At 47.7% G+C, this 16417-nt stretch overlaps 1 long non-coding RNA gene across 3 annotated transcripts in view; it reads right to left on the bottom strand.

The window, feature by feature from the left end:
• The window catches only part of LOC142827016 (uncharacterized), a 39430-nt gene extending 33716 nt beyond the window's left edge, over window positions 1-5714 (bottom strand). For 2 of the 3 annotated variants that reach the window (XR_012901354.1, XR_012901356.1), the window contains exon 1: window positions 2118-3093. This is a non-coding gene — a long non-coding RNA (uncharacterized LOC142827016). Of the gene's footprint in view, window positions 1-2117; window positions 3094-4028 lie in introns of those variants that run through there. The other variant, XR_012901355.1, reaches the window with a different exon arrangement.
• Window positions 5715-16417: the final 10703 nt, after the last annotated feature.

Genomic DNA, 16417 nt, shown 5'->3' with positions numbered 1-16417 from the left:
AAGATTCTAGGGAATACTCAAGGTATCACAGCCTGCTATGGTCCATGGCTGACTATTTTCAAAGGAGCAGAGCTGAAGGAAGATAGGGAATAAGATATATTAGTTTGGTTGACATTGATTTTAAATTTAAAACATTATCTCTACATTAAAACTCAAAAGTTCTGTGCCTCCTAGACCAAACTAAGGATGATTGCTGGAGTAGGATCAATGTAAATCAATCACCTTAATAGTGTCTGGTTTTCATCTGCACTTGTATTGATCCAGTCCCTGGTAAACACAGAATATACATATGACTTTTGGTCAAGTTGCAGACAAGGTAGCATATTTTAGCATACATATTGAAATCCTCGTTCAAGGACATTGTAGTGTACAAGGATGTTTTGCTCAGCATGACTATATAAGAGGGAAAATGGTATGACTAACAATAATGGTTTGAGTATTAAAGGCCCTATTTTTCTTAAAATTAGGGTTTTTTCATGGCCTGGGTTGGATGAGGTTGTATATTCTTTAACGACGTGCCTCTTTTTGCTCCTGCGGAATAACCAGGAGCAGATCAAAAACTTAAACAATGAATAGTTCTGCAGCACCTTATAGACTAACAAGAAAATGTAAAGGGTATCATGAGTTTTTGTGGGCACAACCCACTTCTTCAGATGAATGGATTGAAACCAGTTCTTTTTAAAAATGCGAGCAGGTAGTTGTTGAAAATGTTTTGCACTATTCACCCCACTTTAACAATGAGTCAGCTGCTTCACTAAATGCACCTCGAGGCTTATGGGGCAAGATCAAACAGATTATTGTAGTTAAAAGTGCTTATGAGTTGCTTTTATTACTTAAGACTGCTGGAGCATTTAACCTAAGCAACCAGAAGTGACATGGTGTATTGTTTGAGACACTAGTCAGGAAAACCTGCTCTACAAGCTTCTCTCTGAAATCTACAGCAGAAATTTAAATAGGTGAGTCAATCCATCAGATTTTAGCCAAAAACAACAGCTACTCCCTTGCCACCACTCACTTCTCAAGAAGAGCAACAACTGCCTGTTCACCAGACAGAAAGCACAATAGGCCTATTTTCGAACCAGAAGGTCATATTCTCAAAACAAGGAGCAAACATAGGGTGACCATTCATCCTCCTGTGTAGAGGACAATCCTGTTTTTTGCTATTCTGTCCTCTATTGATATGAAACAGGACGCCTTTATGTCCTCTATTTTTCTCTTGAGACACGAGGTGAAAGTAAGCTTTTGACCCCAAGTGCTGCAATCCGGCACCAAGAAGCCAGCCAGCTGAGGAGCTCAGCTGCAGTGGCTCCCAGCTGGGCTGAGCTCCTGCAAGCTGCCTTGGCAAGCAGCAGGTAGCCAAGAAGGTGAAAAGGGGTTGTCTGGGGGTGTGAATGTACCCCTGTCTGAGGCTGCTCAACCCCCTTAGTGCACGGCCCCCCAGGGCAGCAGTCAATCAGTCCTCCTGAGGTGGATGGCAGGTGAGGGCCAAGCACTCAAACAGCCCCGGACAGCCGCCATCCGGCAGGCGCACCGCAACGGGATGCGCATCTGAGAGGCCCTCAGGGAGATGTTCTCCCAGGTCCCACAGTAGGTCGCTTCTGCCTGGCATCCACATCTCCCTCCCATCCCCAACCCTTTCCTCCTCTGCTTCCCTCATCTCCCAATAAACACAACTGTTTTCTGTTTAACCAAGAATAAACCATATTTACATAGGGAAGAAGGGTGGGTAGTGGGAGGGGGCTCTGAACTGGGAGGGGGAGGAGGAAGGGGTTGTGAACTGGGAGGGGGAGTTATTGCTGGGAGAGATGGCTCCTCCCAGTGCATCTGTGGGTGTGGAGGCCTCGGCGCCCTTTAGCCCGGGTTGCAGCAGGCAGCATGGGGAGGTGGGCAGGACAGGGTGCAGCGGGGGTGGGGTGGAGAAATGGCCACAGCAGGAGGGGCAGCAGGAGGGGGCATGGGCACGGCAGTGAGGGTAGGAGGGTGGGGCAAGGCCACACCATAGTGCACGGCATGGCCAGCATGCGACATGAGGGCGGAGACGGTGTCGCACATGCAGTCACAGCACTGGAGGAACTGGCCCCATGCCTGGTGCTGCCACTTCATGTCAGCCCGCTGACCTCATCCTCCATCTGCTCCACAGCCTGGACATGATGCTGGAGGAGCTGGTCCCGCTGCCTGGCCTGCCGGACTGGTGCCTGGATCGTCAGTGCCACCGCTGCAGGACTGGAGGGTTCCTCACTCCCAGCTGGTCCCAGTGCAGAGAACACAGAAAACAGCGAGGCAGCCAGTCAGCCCTGCCCACAGAGTCCCTGAGCCCAATGCCTACCTCCCTGAGCCCCGTGTTACACCACACAACTGTGTCTTGGGCCCAATCGGTCCCTTGTGTGTGTTCACATAGACTAGCTCAAAATCCCGGAGCGAAGTGATCCTCCATGGATTGTAACCCTTGGGAGACATCACTGTGAATGACGACCCCTTTTGTCTGTGTCGTAGCCACTTAGCATGCTGTGTCCGTCTGCCTGCACTGTGCATACTCCCTCCCCAAGGTAAAGCACATGGCTTCTACTCTTGTCACTGTCTGTGAGCACACACCATTGATGCTGTAGTCATGTTTGAGTACACATCCCCATATTGCATGGGAGCAAGTGTGGGATCTCAGACTACTATCAATTGATTTCCTTGGAGACGCAGCCAGGGCTACTGGGGAGTGTACTGTCCTGGCAGCAAGACTCAGTGGCCCAGAGGCCCAGGCGGGCTACTTCCCCTTCCCCCAGCCCTCGGATAAGTAGCCCAGGGAAGTGTGTGGCTGCAGTGGGGGGCTTGCCTCGGGGTCAGCATAGGGGCTGGGAGCAGCCAAGGGGCTCCGTGGGGGCCGTGCTCACAGGTCTGGCTCGTTGTGCTTATCCCAGGAGTAGCTGCTGTGTTGCACAGGCAGGCATGGCTGCATGCTGTGTGTGCGGCACCGCGACGGGGTGGCGGTGGCTGAAAGGGTAAGCCCCGCACCCCGCATTGGAGTGGCACTTAAGCCCAGCGCCACAGCGTGCAACTGGCTCTGCAGCGCCTGTTTGGCAGCCGCCGCTGGCGCTGGGATTCCCCCAGCGACCATGCCGGATGGCCTGGGAGTGCATTCGCCATCATCCGGAAGGAGGGTGCCGGCTTTGAAAAGGGAGTGCACCTGCTCCCCAGGGGAGAGCCCCGGTGGTGTCATGCTCCTGCGAGCCAGGAGAAGAGGGGACCCAGAGGATGGTGAGACACGGAAGGCTGAGAGCAGAGAAGCGACCGGCACCGGGGGAGCGGAGGCAGCCGGAGCAACCCCAGCCCCGAGCCAACAGAGGACCACCGGTTCGACCCGAACAATGGAGCAACCCCGACGGGAGGAAGGAGCCCAGGATGGGGACAAGGATAGCCTGAGAGCCGGTGAGTTGCGGCATCAGCCCCCCGGCTGAACAGGACGTTGTTACTCCTGTTCTCAGGGTCCTGGACGGGGACCTGGAGTGAGGGAGGAACCAGGTCCCCCTCCCCTCGTGGAGATTAAGAGGATTCTGACAGCGATGAGGAACAGCGAGGTGGAACTGTAGGACAACCTTGGGGTGAGGGGGTTGTAAGGACTGGCCAACCAACTCTAACGGTGAGACTAAAAGACACTCGTGTGGGAAGGGAGCCATGGGGACTAGCGAGCACCCCTCAAAAGGGAAGGGGAGTTGCAAAACCGGGTAAGCAATGCCCCAATAGGCACCCTTCAGGATGTGTGGGGTGTAGCCTGCACCCTTGGGGCTTGGATGCTTCCAGCTGGCATCCCCCCTCACTCCCCTGGGCAAGATGTGTGTGAGCAGCAGGGTCCCAGGCATGCCCTGGAGCTGCCTGCCGCATCTACGTGCCACACAGTCAGGCTGCATGAGGTTGCATGTGCTGCGTACTAGCTGCACACTATGCAGCAGAACTGCCTGACTGACGCTCTCTCTCCCTCCCACCCCACCCCCCCGGCACCCGCCTCCCCCGCCCTTGCAAGTGAGAAACACAAAACTCACCGGAGGATCCGTCGCCAGCCTCAGATGAGGCCCAGGAGATGTCCCAGCTGCTGGGCACTGGTTCGAGGTGGAGGGTGATGGGAAGGTCCTCTCCATCATCCTCAGAGCCAGTGGTCAGGTTGCCCTCCTCCTCCAGGTCAGGCAGCCTGACTGCCGGGGTGCGCAGTCCAGTGTCAGTGGCACCAAAGGCCCTTGGACCGCCATCTCTCCCAGGATGGTGTGCAAGCGGTCATAGTGGGGTCAGGTGTCGGCTCCTGCCCCCTCACCTTCAGTGGCTCTGACATAGCCTAGGCACAGCTCCTTGACCTTGGCCTGGACCTGTTCCAGGGTCCGGGCCGGATGTCCCTGGTCTACCAGCACCTGGGCCATGCAGCCGAAGATGTCCTCATTGCGTTGACAGGACCAGGGGTCATGGAGGGCTTCCTCTTGCCCCCACAAGTCCAGAACAGCCTCGACCTCTGCCCCGACCAGCATGGGGCGCTGCGCTTGCTGCCCCTCCGTGGCTGCTGGGAGCTTGGGGTGGCTGCTGGGACGGGGTGCAGGTTCATGAGGTGGCTTCCGGGGTAGACATCTCTCTAGGGCTCCTGGGTGCAGCAGGCAGAGTCGCGTGGTGGAGCTGCTGTGCGCGCTGCTGCGTGCGCTGCTGCTGCCACGTGGCGTCTGCAGGGTGCGTGTGCCTTAACGGGGGGTCTGGCAAGCAGGAAGTAGCGACCTTGAGTGCAGGTATGGAGCATCCAAGCAGCCATCTGTGTTTTTTCCTGGGAGGTTAGTTCTTGCACAAAAACTCTTGCTGCCCGTCCACACTACCTTCTCGCACAAGAAGGCTTCTTCCTCAGACTGAGCATCAGAGCTCTTGCACAAGAAGCCCTCTGTTCAGACGCTCTACTGTAAATTTACTTATGCAAGAACGTGCATGCAGTGTAGACACTCCGCAAGTTTTTGCTCAAGAACAGCCATTCTTGTGCAAAAAGCCTACAGTGTAGACAGCCTGAGACTTTGTAACTACCAAGACTTACTGCTAAGTCTGTCATTACTGAAACTTCTGCAAGCTATCACCTTTGTGATGCAAACTGTTTTGAAACTATCCCAATTCCTAAACATGTTGGCTGCATCTAGACTGGCAAGTTTTTCCCGCAAAAAGCAGCTGCTTTTGCAGAAAAACTTGCCAGCTGTCTACACTGGCCGCTTGAATTACTGCAAGAACACTGACTTCCTACTGTCTGGAATCAGTGCTTCTTGTGGAAATGCTATGCTGCTCCTGTTTGGGCAAAAGCCCTCTTGCGCCAGTGTAGACAACGCAGTATTGTTTCGCGCAAAAAAGCCCCCGATCCTGACCTAAAAGAGACTGCCAGGCTATTGTGGGAAGGGGGATCACAATACTGCCACCCTTACTTATGCTCTACCTTCACACGGGGTGGCTGGGGAACAGAGGCTGCTAGTCAGGCACTTAGCTGAAGAAGCAGCACCACCAGCAATAGTGCAGAAGCAAAGATGGCCTGGTACCAGCCCCGCCCTGCTGGCTGCACAAGTGCATCAGCTTGGTGGCTCCCTTGCCAGTGCGGTTTGCCTCATGGCAGAGGCAGCCAGTACAGCTTCCTGGACCCCCTGTGGCTGGGACTGTGTGTAGGGTTGCCAGATGGTTTAACAAAAAATACCAAACACCATCCCTCCAAAAAACCAAACACACACCACACTTCCACTGTTGAGGGGGAAAAAAAAAAAAAAAAAAAAAAAAAAGGACCTTGTACCGCATTTTACACCACTCACTCCAGTTTGGAGCCCCACGCTAAGCCCCAATGCACCCATCGCTCTCCCTGAGCCAGTCCCCCCCCCCCCGCCCCATCCCAGTGCTCTCACCCCTCCCCCAGAGCCAGGGCCCCCACAGTGCCCCCCATCACAATGCATTCACCCCTCCCCCTGAGCCAGGCATCCCCAGCACCAGGAGTGTCCTGCTCCAACCAAATCGCCCCCTGCAGAGCCAGGCACCAGAGTAACAGGACAGCCGGGTAAGGAAACCTTACTTTTAAAGTCGCCGCTCCTGCTGCCCGGCCCAGTTGTCTTGGCTCGCAGTGTGTAAAGGGAGGCATCACATGGCCAGCTCCCAGGTCTCTGCTCAATGGGTCACGTAGGCCAGAGCAGCATGCACTCTGCTCCCATCGCAGCCCACCCCTCCCAGAATGGCGCCCAGCAAGTGCCCTCTCCTGCCTCCACTCCGCTTTGCTACTCTCTGCCATGCTCCTCTCTCCCCTGCCCTCTCCAGACGCAGCAAGGGGGACTTGTGCCTGCTGGGCTTCTGTCCAAGGTAAACAGGAAATACTGGACATTTCACATGACCGGTATTTTCTGTTTATTTTTTACCGGACAGGGGGACCTGAATAACGGACACTCCGGCAAAAACTGGACACCTGGCAACACTGACTGTGTGATTACTGGGGGGGCCGCTTGTCTGCCCATCCCTCACTCCCGGGCCAGCAGCTGAATGGGCCTGATTAAATCACTTTCAAAACATTTTGCAGGCTGGGTTGGGGAATTGCTTGGGCCACAGGTGGCTGCAGACCGGGAGTTGGAGACTCCTGTCTCCAAAATTTGTTTGCTTTGTGCAGAAGATATGATCTCCCACGGTAACTGCCTCAGAGTGTGCAGTAGTTAGGGCCTGGCAGGGAGCTACATATTGATACCTGCTAACTGGCTGAGGGAGGAATCCTGCCACTCTAGCCTGGACCCTCAAAAGGTATTTAGGCTCCTAACTTCCATTATTTCAAATACGTCTAAATATCCTTGAGGCTCTTGGCCTGTGTTACAGCCTGGATGAAAGATAGTCACCTCGGGTACATTGAACTGCTGTAACCTTATCCTTTCAGCCCTGAAATGAAAGGACATGGCACAACTTGTAGCACATCAACCTAAGCACTATCTGCTTGAGGACTCCTCCCTTTTAAACTCCACAGTCAGAAAAGAATGAGATTCTACTGTGCCATGGGCGGGAAGAAGACAGTTCCTGCCTTAAACAGTTTATAGCAGTGATGGCCATCAGAACTAGTGAGTGGGCCACTTGGGCAACCTGCCACCCACTGGGGTTCCATCTCTCACCCATGCAGCCCCTGCCTGCCCCTCTCCCCCATGCGTTTCTTGTGCACTGGGGCCCTGAAGCCCATGCTTCCTGCTCCTCCTCCTCCTTCCTCCTCCTAGCACTTTCAGAGCAACATGAATCACCTGATTCACACTCCATCCCTGCTTCTTCCCCTCCTTCCAGAGCTTGAATACCCATGAACTGCTGGTTGGCAGCACTCAAGCTCTGAGAGGGAGCAGGAACCAGGATGGCAGGCGTGTCATTGTGCTCTGAAAGTGCTGAGGGGGAGGGTAAGGAGAAGAAAGTGCAGAGCACCAGTGCCCCAGTGGGAAGGGGGGTGCACCACAGGTAAAGCCCTGGTGGGCACATGCAGCTCACAGGCCATATGTTGCCCACCACCGGTTTACAGCCTAAGACCTTGTGTGCACTAGGAAGGGTTTGCTGGATATACCCACCTCTCCTGCCAGCATTGCTGTCAATGCAGGTACTCCAAACATAGGCTGCAATGGAGTTACTTTACATTTTATGTCAGCATGAATAAGGTCAGAATATATGACCTTAAATTAATAAGCTTATCATACTTTATTAAACTCACTCTGGTCATGCACTAGAAGTTCACGGTTTTGAATGGACAACAGTCAAGTCTTAATAAGCTAGAAATAACCTTTTCACTCAGATGGAAGGAAAACCCAGCAGTTGCATTTCTCCCCATTTTCCATGGAGGCAACAAAAAAAAAAAAAAAAAAAAATAAAAAAATCAAAGCTTCAGCTAACTTCTTCATTTAGATGGGAAGCAGGCTGAGCAAATGAACCTTGAAGCAGCTTCAGCCTCCCACACTGGCTTGTCTCCAGGCCTGGTCAAAGAGTTTATGGTGCCCAAGGCAGCACACTGTGATTGGCTGCGCAGCGCAGCTGGGCGGCTCCCAGCCAGGGCAGCGAGTGAGTAGCCAGGCAGACAGACACTGGGGAGTGTGAGACCCTGAAGGCGCAGGGCTCAAAGCAACCGCCTTGCCCTAACCCTGCTTGTCTCAGCCAGAAAGGGGAAAATATAGGAAGTGAAACAAATCTGGAACTTGCGAATCCAGAATTTAAAAACCAGTGACATTCAAACACAAAAGGATTTTTCTCTTTAGGTTGTTTGGAATTAACTGAAAGAAAAGATACAAGAGTACTATAAGCCACATTAGACCCAGACTTTTATTTTCTTTAAGTGGGAGGGAAGATGGCAATTCTCGCAATCTGTTCTTTTTTTTTTTTAACTTGATCGTTGTAGGCAGATTTACGTCGGAAAGGCCCACTCTGTTCACACACATGGAACTGAGTTTGACAGCCACATAGCCTCCTGTAGATAAATTCCCAGTACTATTGTCACCTTTGAGTGAGCTAGAGTTTACTTTACTGCCCCTTTCCTGGTGTTCCAAAGCATCTTACAGAAAGAACACACGGAGATCCAGAATTCAGTCTTTGCACAGGGTCTACCTCTCCATAAGCAAGTCTTAAAAGAATAAGAGGGATGAACTTAATTTTTAAATACAACTATATAAATAAGAAACTCATAGCTTAATTTCTGCTACATAAAGCTACTTCATAACACGCACGGGTTATTTTCATGTACACAAACAAAACAAACAAATTAAATCTAAACAAGTCAGTCTGCACAGAAACACAGCAAGAAGCAACTCAGAGTTCCAAAAGCTTAGACCAGGGGTGGGAAATAATTCTGGAGGTGGGGGGCACTCCAAGAATTTGGTAAGTTGTCAAGCGCTGCACTTTTCCATGATATTAATGGAGGAGGTGCAGGGATTTGGGTTGTGATCAGGAGTAGGAGATTATGACCTGTAGGATGGATGTATGAAGGGGTGCAGAGTCCGGGGGAGGGGGGAGGGAGGATTTGGGATGGCAGATGCAGGTTCTGGATGGGAGGCACTTGGTTGGGAGGCTCCCAGCCAGGAGCCCAGCAGATTCCTTAACCAGGGTCCTTGCCTTCCATGACCCTCCACACCACTCAGAGCAACTTCAGGGGCCATGTTTGCTGCTCTGAACTGAACACTGCTATTCTGGGACGAAGGAGAGGGGTACTCGCACATGCTACCTGTCCTGGAAATAGGCAGCACCCGTTGACCAGAAACCAGCCAATAGAAGCTGTAAGATTTTGCTGAGGGTGGAGGCAGTGTGAGAAGCCCTTCTCTCCTCCCCTCTTACCACACCCCTGCTCCTAGAGGCACATAGCCCCACAGCCAGATTTTCTGAGCACTGAATTGTGATGGGACAGGCAGGGAGCCTGACACGTGTGCCAGATCCAATGACTTGGGGGGCCAGAGCGGTCTCGTGGGCCATATTTTGCCTGGCCTAGACTGAATTTTATCTGAGAATCACTTACAGCTAGATCTGTATTTCTGGGATCAATGTAGCAGTGTAGATTTAGTTAATGGCAGAGCACTCTTCCCTTGACTTCTGTACTCCAGCTCCCAGAGAAGCATATGGTAAGTTGACACAATACAGCAGAGGCAACTGGTTCTTGTGGGGGAGGGGTGCAGGGAGGGTGATCCAGATGGACAGGGAGGGGGCATGAAGGAGCACAACAGATAGAAATTAAAATTGTGGTGATAGCATAGTGGGGGGGGGGGAGAAGAGGAGAGACAACATCACCCAAGTGCTACCATGAGTCACCCAGGCAACAGTATAGACAACCCTAAGTTGACCTATGTTGACTTCAGCTATGTAACTTCTGTTACTGATGCAGTATGATTTAGGTCGACATACAGCTGTAGTCTAGACCACAGTCTTTGTTCATCCACTCTGTGCAATCTGCTGAATCAGAAGCACCACAAGTAATATCTTCCCTCCTCTTGCTTGCAGTTTGAAATCCAGGCAGACTTGCACTTCCTCCTCAGCTGACTAGTTAATATTGATTGGTAGGTTAATTATATAAATGAAAACCCCGGTTGTAAGAAAAATACAAACCTGAGAATACAGGATAGATGCTTTCGCTAACATCACATTTAAACAAGGAAAGAGTTAGTGAACCAAATTGGTTTTGTGGAAAAATTTAATAAAAAATAATCAGGTTTTTGATAGGAAATGAGTAGTTAAGTAGTATTTTCCCACTTTACCAATGGCAAAACTGGGGCAGGTAACACCAGTGAATTACCTAAGGGGAACAGAGGGAGTCAGTGTCAAATGGGACTAGAGCTCACCAGGACTTGATTCACAACCTTTTTAGCTCATCTACTAGATCAGATCCCCCTCCCAAGAAAAAGGAGGCAGAAAATGGACACTACAGTTGAGCAGTATTATTTGAAAGCTCATGCAACACATTAAGGAAAGGACCACGTTATATCAATTACATTATACACAGATTCCTGTGTGGTAGGCACACAAGCAGGCATTCTCTTCATTATTAGTATCTTGCTGCTCTGTCTATTCGTTGAAAACAAAGTGTCAGTAGAATTTTTCATCCTAATTAGGTTTCATAATAGTGTAAACAATTGCCTGATGTGTATATGCAGCACTACCCTCTTCTGGATAGAATCAGAATAGCTCAGCTATGTACTGGAGCCCTTACATTGCTAACCAATACCAGAAAGTTGTTCAATTGAGGGCTTATGGGTATGAATTCTATTCCTTCTGTCAGTGGGGCTTGCTTTGTACAGCCCAGCGAAAACTGCAAAGCCTTAGGAGTCTTCAGATCTGTTAACAAAAGCAGTATTTTCACTCCTGACCTACGAAAGTGTGACTGAATACATAAATTAAGAGCCTCTTCCTTACCTTAGACTTTAACTTTTGCAAGTAGTCAACTAACTTTTACACTGATTGTATTACTCTATAAATTGTTAGCTGTAAAACACATTAAACATTGTTTTAAATACAAAGCATATTGATAATATGAATGATGTCAAAGTTCCATCAATTTAAAGGTAACAGACAAAAAACAGTTTTTTCAGACCATTCTCAGGCAGGCAGAACTAACCCTAAGTACATTCATTTGTTTTACATTGCATATTTTAAACTGATGTCATTGGCACCAAGAAGGGCCATACCTCATTTGATTAAAGGAATTAACAGCTACATTTAAATAAGTGGAAATGAAAACAATTCCATCAATCAATTCTTGAGGAAAATGAGAACTTAGTAGAAAATGGTAAGTCACAGTATATGCCACGATATGTGGCATATTTAAAAGATGCTAAAGATTGACTCTTCATGTATATATTACAGTTTGCTGCTAGATGCCTGATATAAGATTGCAAAATCAGAATAGGTTGTTTTCTCTCAAGTGAAGATAAAAGATCAAAATCTGTTAATCCTTTGCTTAAATGACAGTTGTTGGCTTCACTTATAGAGGCCTTTGTTCACTTATAGAGGCCTTTGTTGGCCTTGATTGTTTATAAATTAATGCTGCAGTTTACTCAAATATTCTGAGAGTAACTGAAAAAAAAATCAAAAGCACATTTGTGCACTGGTGTTGTACTGTAAATCAAGAAATGAAAACAAAACTCAAAATGTGTCACCTCAGAAGCCTTCTCCAGAGAACCCAAAGGACCAACACCCCAGTGACCCAAGTTCCAGCACATCAGAATTACTGTATCCTCTCAAATGGATGCCAGTGCCAGGAAAGTGACTGGTACAGGGTCAGAGAGAGGTTGAGTGTATTTATTAATCCTCTCCCCACCCCAGCTTGAACAGTGATGAGAATCTAATTCTCCTTTCCTGTTCCAGGCAGGTATTTTTTCATGCTTTATATTGCAGCCTGGTGGAGCTGGGCCAGAGAGCCCTGAAGGGATGCCAGGCAGGAAGTAGCAAAGTTGTCTGGCAGAGCCAAAAACCTCACTCTTAGGGAGTGAAGACCTAGGACAAGGAGAAAATCCAGCTTGATGAAAGGTGAATAAGACTGTTTTGAAATTCAAAAACAGGGCTGTTTCAAAAGGTAAACAGGGCTGCCAGATCTGCAGTTTAGGAGACCTCAATTTTTACCACTCATGTTCTGAGGCTGAGTACAGTACATGCTATTTTATGTTTGGCTGACAATTCAGAAGAGGGTTAATTAATAACCTGAACCCCCTGGGGAAAGGCATTTCCCCTTTACTACTCTGGCTGGTGAGCAATGTAAATTACCCCATCCTGTTAAAACAAGAAACCTTCAGCCACTGTTTCCATAGCTCCCTGCGCAAACACATGCATCCATTCTAGACACATTACTTACTCTCTTCCATGCATGAGGCTCAGTTTGAATGGTGTAGGTGTTTGGAGCAGAGGAAGAAAGGTTACTTGCTGAATTAATTGTGGCTAGGCAGAGGCAGGCAGACTGTAGCTGGTGGCAAGATTAGTCTAAACTAGCCAGGTTTATTAAACGTGAGTCATTATTAGTCTCTGCCTGGGAGGGATCTGATTTTTGTAAATTATCTGAAAATTAGCAGAGAAGGGGAGCAGTTGAGCAACAATGCAGGAAGGGTGCTGAAAAACACTGCCTGAGTGTGCAAAGTTTTTCGTTTGGAAAGGAGGTATCTGATCATTTCATGATAATACAGGAAAATGAATAAATAGAGTCCAGTCTCCCAGTGTGCCAGATTAATGAACAAGAGAGAAACTGCCTTGGCCCACAATAGTTTCTGCACCCCCCCAAATGAGGTGTATTTTGCTAGTCACTTGGGCTGTGTCTAGACTGGCAAGCTTTTCCGCAAAATCATCTGCTTTTATGGAAAAGCTTGCCAGCTGTCTACACTGGCCACTTGAATTTCTGCAAAAGCACTGACAATCTCATGTAAGATTGTCAGTGCTTTTGCGGAAATACTATGCTGCTCCCATTTGGGCAAAAGTCTTTTTCCGAAAAACTTTTGCGCAAAAGGGCCAGTGTAGACAGCTGAGATTTGTTTTCTGCAAAAAAGCCCCGATTGCGAAAATGGCGATCGGGGCTTTTTTGCAGAAAAGCATGTCTAGATTGGCCACGGACGCTTTTCCGCAAAATGTGCTTTTGCGGAAAAGCGTCCTGCCAATCTAGATGCGCTTTTCCAAAAATGCTTTTAACGGAAACTTTTCCGTTAAAAGCATTTCCGGAAAATCATGCCAGCGTAGACGTAACCTTGTGGTAAACTGAACATGAGGTACATTAGAGACATTCTAAAATGATCACCATGGGAGAGAGATCTTCCACAAAAACTTCTTGTGCAAAAGCACATCCAGACCTCAAAAGTGCATCGCAAAACTTAGGTGCTTTTGTGTAAGAGCGTCCACACTGCATAGATGTTCTTGTACAAGAAAGCTCTGATTGCCATTCACAAAATGGCATCAGAACACCTGTGCTTTTTCTAATAGGCTCTTTTTGCACAAGAAACCCCTGTTGAGCATCCAACACATGCCTTTTTGTAGAAGAGCTATAGCACAAAAAGGAGTTATTCCTCATGGGGAGAAGAATAACTCTACCAGCAAAAGCCGGCTGTCCTGGCAATTTACTGTATTTTTTTTTTTTTTTTTTTTTTTTGCACAAAAACACACTTGGTGTGGCTGCTCCGCTGGTTTGTGTGTAAAAACAGTTGTTTTTACACAAAAACCTTGTAGTGTAGACATGGCCTCCGTGAAGCAACTCAGGTTCTTCTGGACTCTGAAATTTTATTATCCTAAGTACAGCGATATACAACATTCGGAGACATGTTTTAAAATGTCTCCAATGTGGAGTGAAATTACTTTGAAAAAAAATTGGTATTTGAAACTAATTTTGGCGAGATGGAGAAAAATGTTGAATCAAAAGGCATTTCCAGTAATACTCATTTAGCACTTTTCAGCTATTGGTCTCAAGTAGGCCTCTAAAATGGGTATTTTTATCCCCATTTTACAGATAAGGCAACTAAGACATGAATAATTTAAGTGACTCGTCCAAAGCTTGAAAGGAAACTAGTGCCAGAGCTGGGAACAGAACAACTAGTTTTCCTCCTCTGGTCCCATGCCCATATCAGGTGGGTCACACAGTCTCTAAAGACTTTACCTCCGTCTGACAAAAATACAGACCCCCTGTGATAGAGTTCTATAATTAAAAAAAAGAAAACTACCTCTTCACTCTTACCAGAAGTGCTAATTCTATGGAATTAAAACTAAATTAGTGCAAGTCTCCCTGTTCAGAACCCTTGTAACCAGGGCATTTGGAAATAGTGTATAAATTAATAATGCTGGTTTTGTTTAGTTTCCAGGAAATTGCAGCATGAATTGACCTACATTACAGTGCTCTTTCTTGGATGTTCTTCAGAAAAGCTCTAGCTCTTTACAGAACATATGACTTCATAAGGCCCAGAAACAACTGCAACACCATGAATGCATGTAGCAGTGGCCAAATAGTGAATTATGATTCCATCTCCGTATATATGCTTGGACAATTTTCTAGTTTCTCTTCTGCTTATCCCCAGAATTCATAAGAAGGGAAAAATATATTGCTGTCATATAGAAAGCTGCATTGCAGCAAAAGCACTAGAGACAAGATTTAACACTGTCTGGTACCTATTACAATGTGGCTTGTTAATTTTAAAGATTCTTACATTTTGGCATAGCAGCTTATAGGCTCAGCTAGTCATCTTATATATGTACAATACTGAATGGGGCCCAGATTCACCAGTCTGCTCTGCTTCACTCCAGTGTTATAAAGGGATCCAATCATCATGTATTTTCCATATCGTGGGTTCCCCTGACAGTCCTCAGCAGGCATCACACTAGCATATACCCCATTATACCCACTTCTATCACATTTCTGGGTGTAATCCAGACCAGTGAGCGGCTGTGTCACTTCTACCCTGCAACCTTGATGCCTCACAATGCTGCAACTCCCAGCCAGGGCTCTTTAGAGACAGATTAGCAGCATGTAGGTCACATCCAGAGTGCCTGTGTAGAGCCACAGTACTGGTTCAGCAAGTCTGATCACAGCAGCATGTCAGCCACACTCTAGCCTCCAGCAGTCTTTTTTGCCACTGCAGAGTGACCCCAAACACCCACCTACAAAGTCCTGGATTCCCCTCCCCCCAAAAGTGTGTTCTAGACTATTCAGCCCACTCCTGGACAGTTCAGATATTTGAGATCCATTGCCCCTGTAACAGTTTGATATTTTTCCTGATGTTACCTTACAGTTCAATTTAAATACACCCCTGGATTCGTTTTGGGGGGAAAAAATAACTACAAAAAGTTTAAGTGACTACAAGTCTAAGGTAAAGTCAAAGCATTACAAGAGAAATAGAGATAAAATGCTATTCAGTAGCAAACATTTAACAAGCCAGAGGTGATTTCAGGTAAAATACTGACTATAGGATCCCAGCAATGTGGTTGACCAAATTTTCACATCAGATCCCTCCCTAAGTCAAAAGGCTGGTTCCTCCCTCCTCTAAGGCGAGGGAGTGAAGTTGAGATGTTTTTGCCCCTCACTCTCATTGTCAAGTCACCCTTTGAAATTTATTTTCCTAAGGGTCACCCTAGAAAAGTTCCTTCCCATTATGAGGGAAGAGACAGTCTTGTGGTGAAAGGCGTTCTATGTTGTTGCTTTCTAAGATGCAGATTGATCAGTTTCTGCCCCTTTCATTGCCAAAGAATAGTCACTTGATCAGTGATTTCCAATCAACTTCGATGGCACCTGGCTAAAAGCATTGGACTGTCCTTTGTCTTTGAGAAACAAGTCTACCCACTCTTGATATCCCAAGTATCATGTGTGCTACTTTATAGTTAAATTGAGGTAAACACACTTTGCTTTTTTCAGGATAGACCTGTTTACCAACCTCTGCATAGATAGTCATAATTTTACACAGAACGTTGCCACATTCATTTCACCATAATATTATTGACCAGTGTCGACTTAGTTTTCCAACAATATATCTTACGAGACATTCTGTAGGAAGATTATAGCAGTATGAAAGGAGTGAATATAGAGGTGCATTCTCATCTTGTCATAGGCTTAACACAAGGGGTGTTTTAGGGAAAGAGAGGTTGGTGAGGGTGTGTAGCCAGAACATGCTGTTCTCTTGGTTGATGAGTGGCCTCTGGGGAGCTCTAGCCAACTGTTATTTAGAGCTGCTCCAAGGTTGATATAATCTACATGGTGGGCAGGGAGGAGAGGAAAGGCACATAGAATGGGGCTATCATTTGGAAGCTGTTGCCAATTCCCTTCTGGTCTCTCCTTCCTGCTCCCTGTTTCAGCTACACCCAGCTGTAAATTTAGCTCTGGAGCTCTAAAAATAAAGCATGGGGCTGTTTTAAATTAAGTCTCTTATTAAAGGAATAGTGAAACTGTAGAGTCAATGCCAAGTTAAGTACCTTCAACATGTTGGTGATACAGCTTTGTGCTTCAAATGGC

The sequence above is a fragment of the Pelodiscus sinensis genome, chromosome 2 (assembly GCF_049634645.1).
Source record: "Pelodiscus sinensis isolate JC-2024 chromosome 2, ASM4963464v1, whole genome shotgun sequence".
Lineage (NCBI taxonomy): Eukaryota > Metazoa > Chordata > Testudines > Trionychidae > Pelodiscus > Pelodiscus sinensis.
This window is presented reverse-complemented; position numbering and strand designations above follow the sequence as displayed.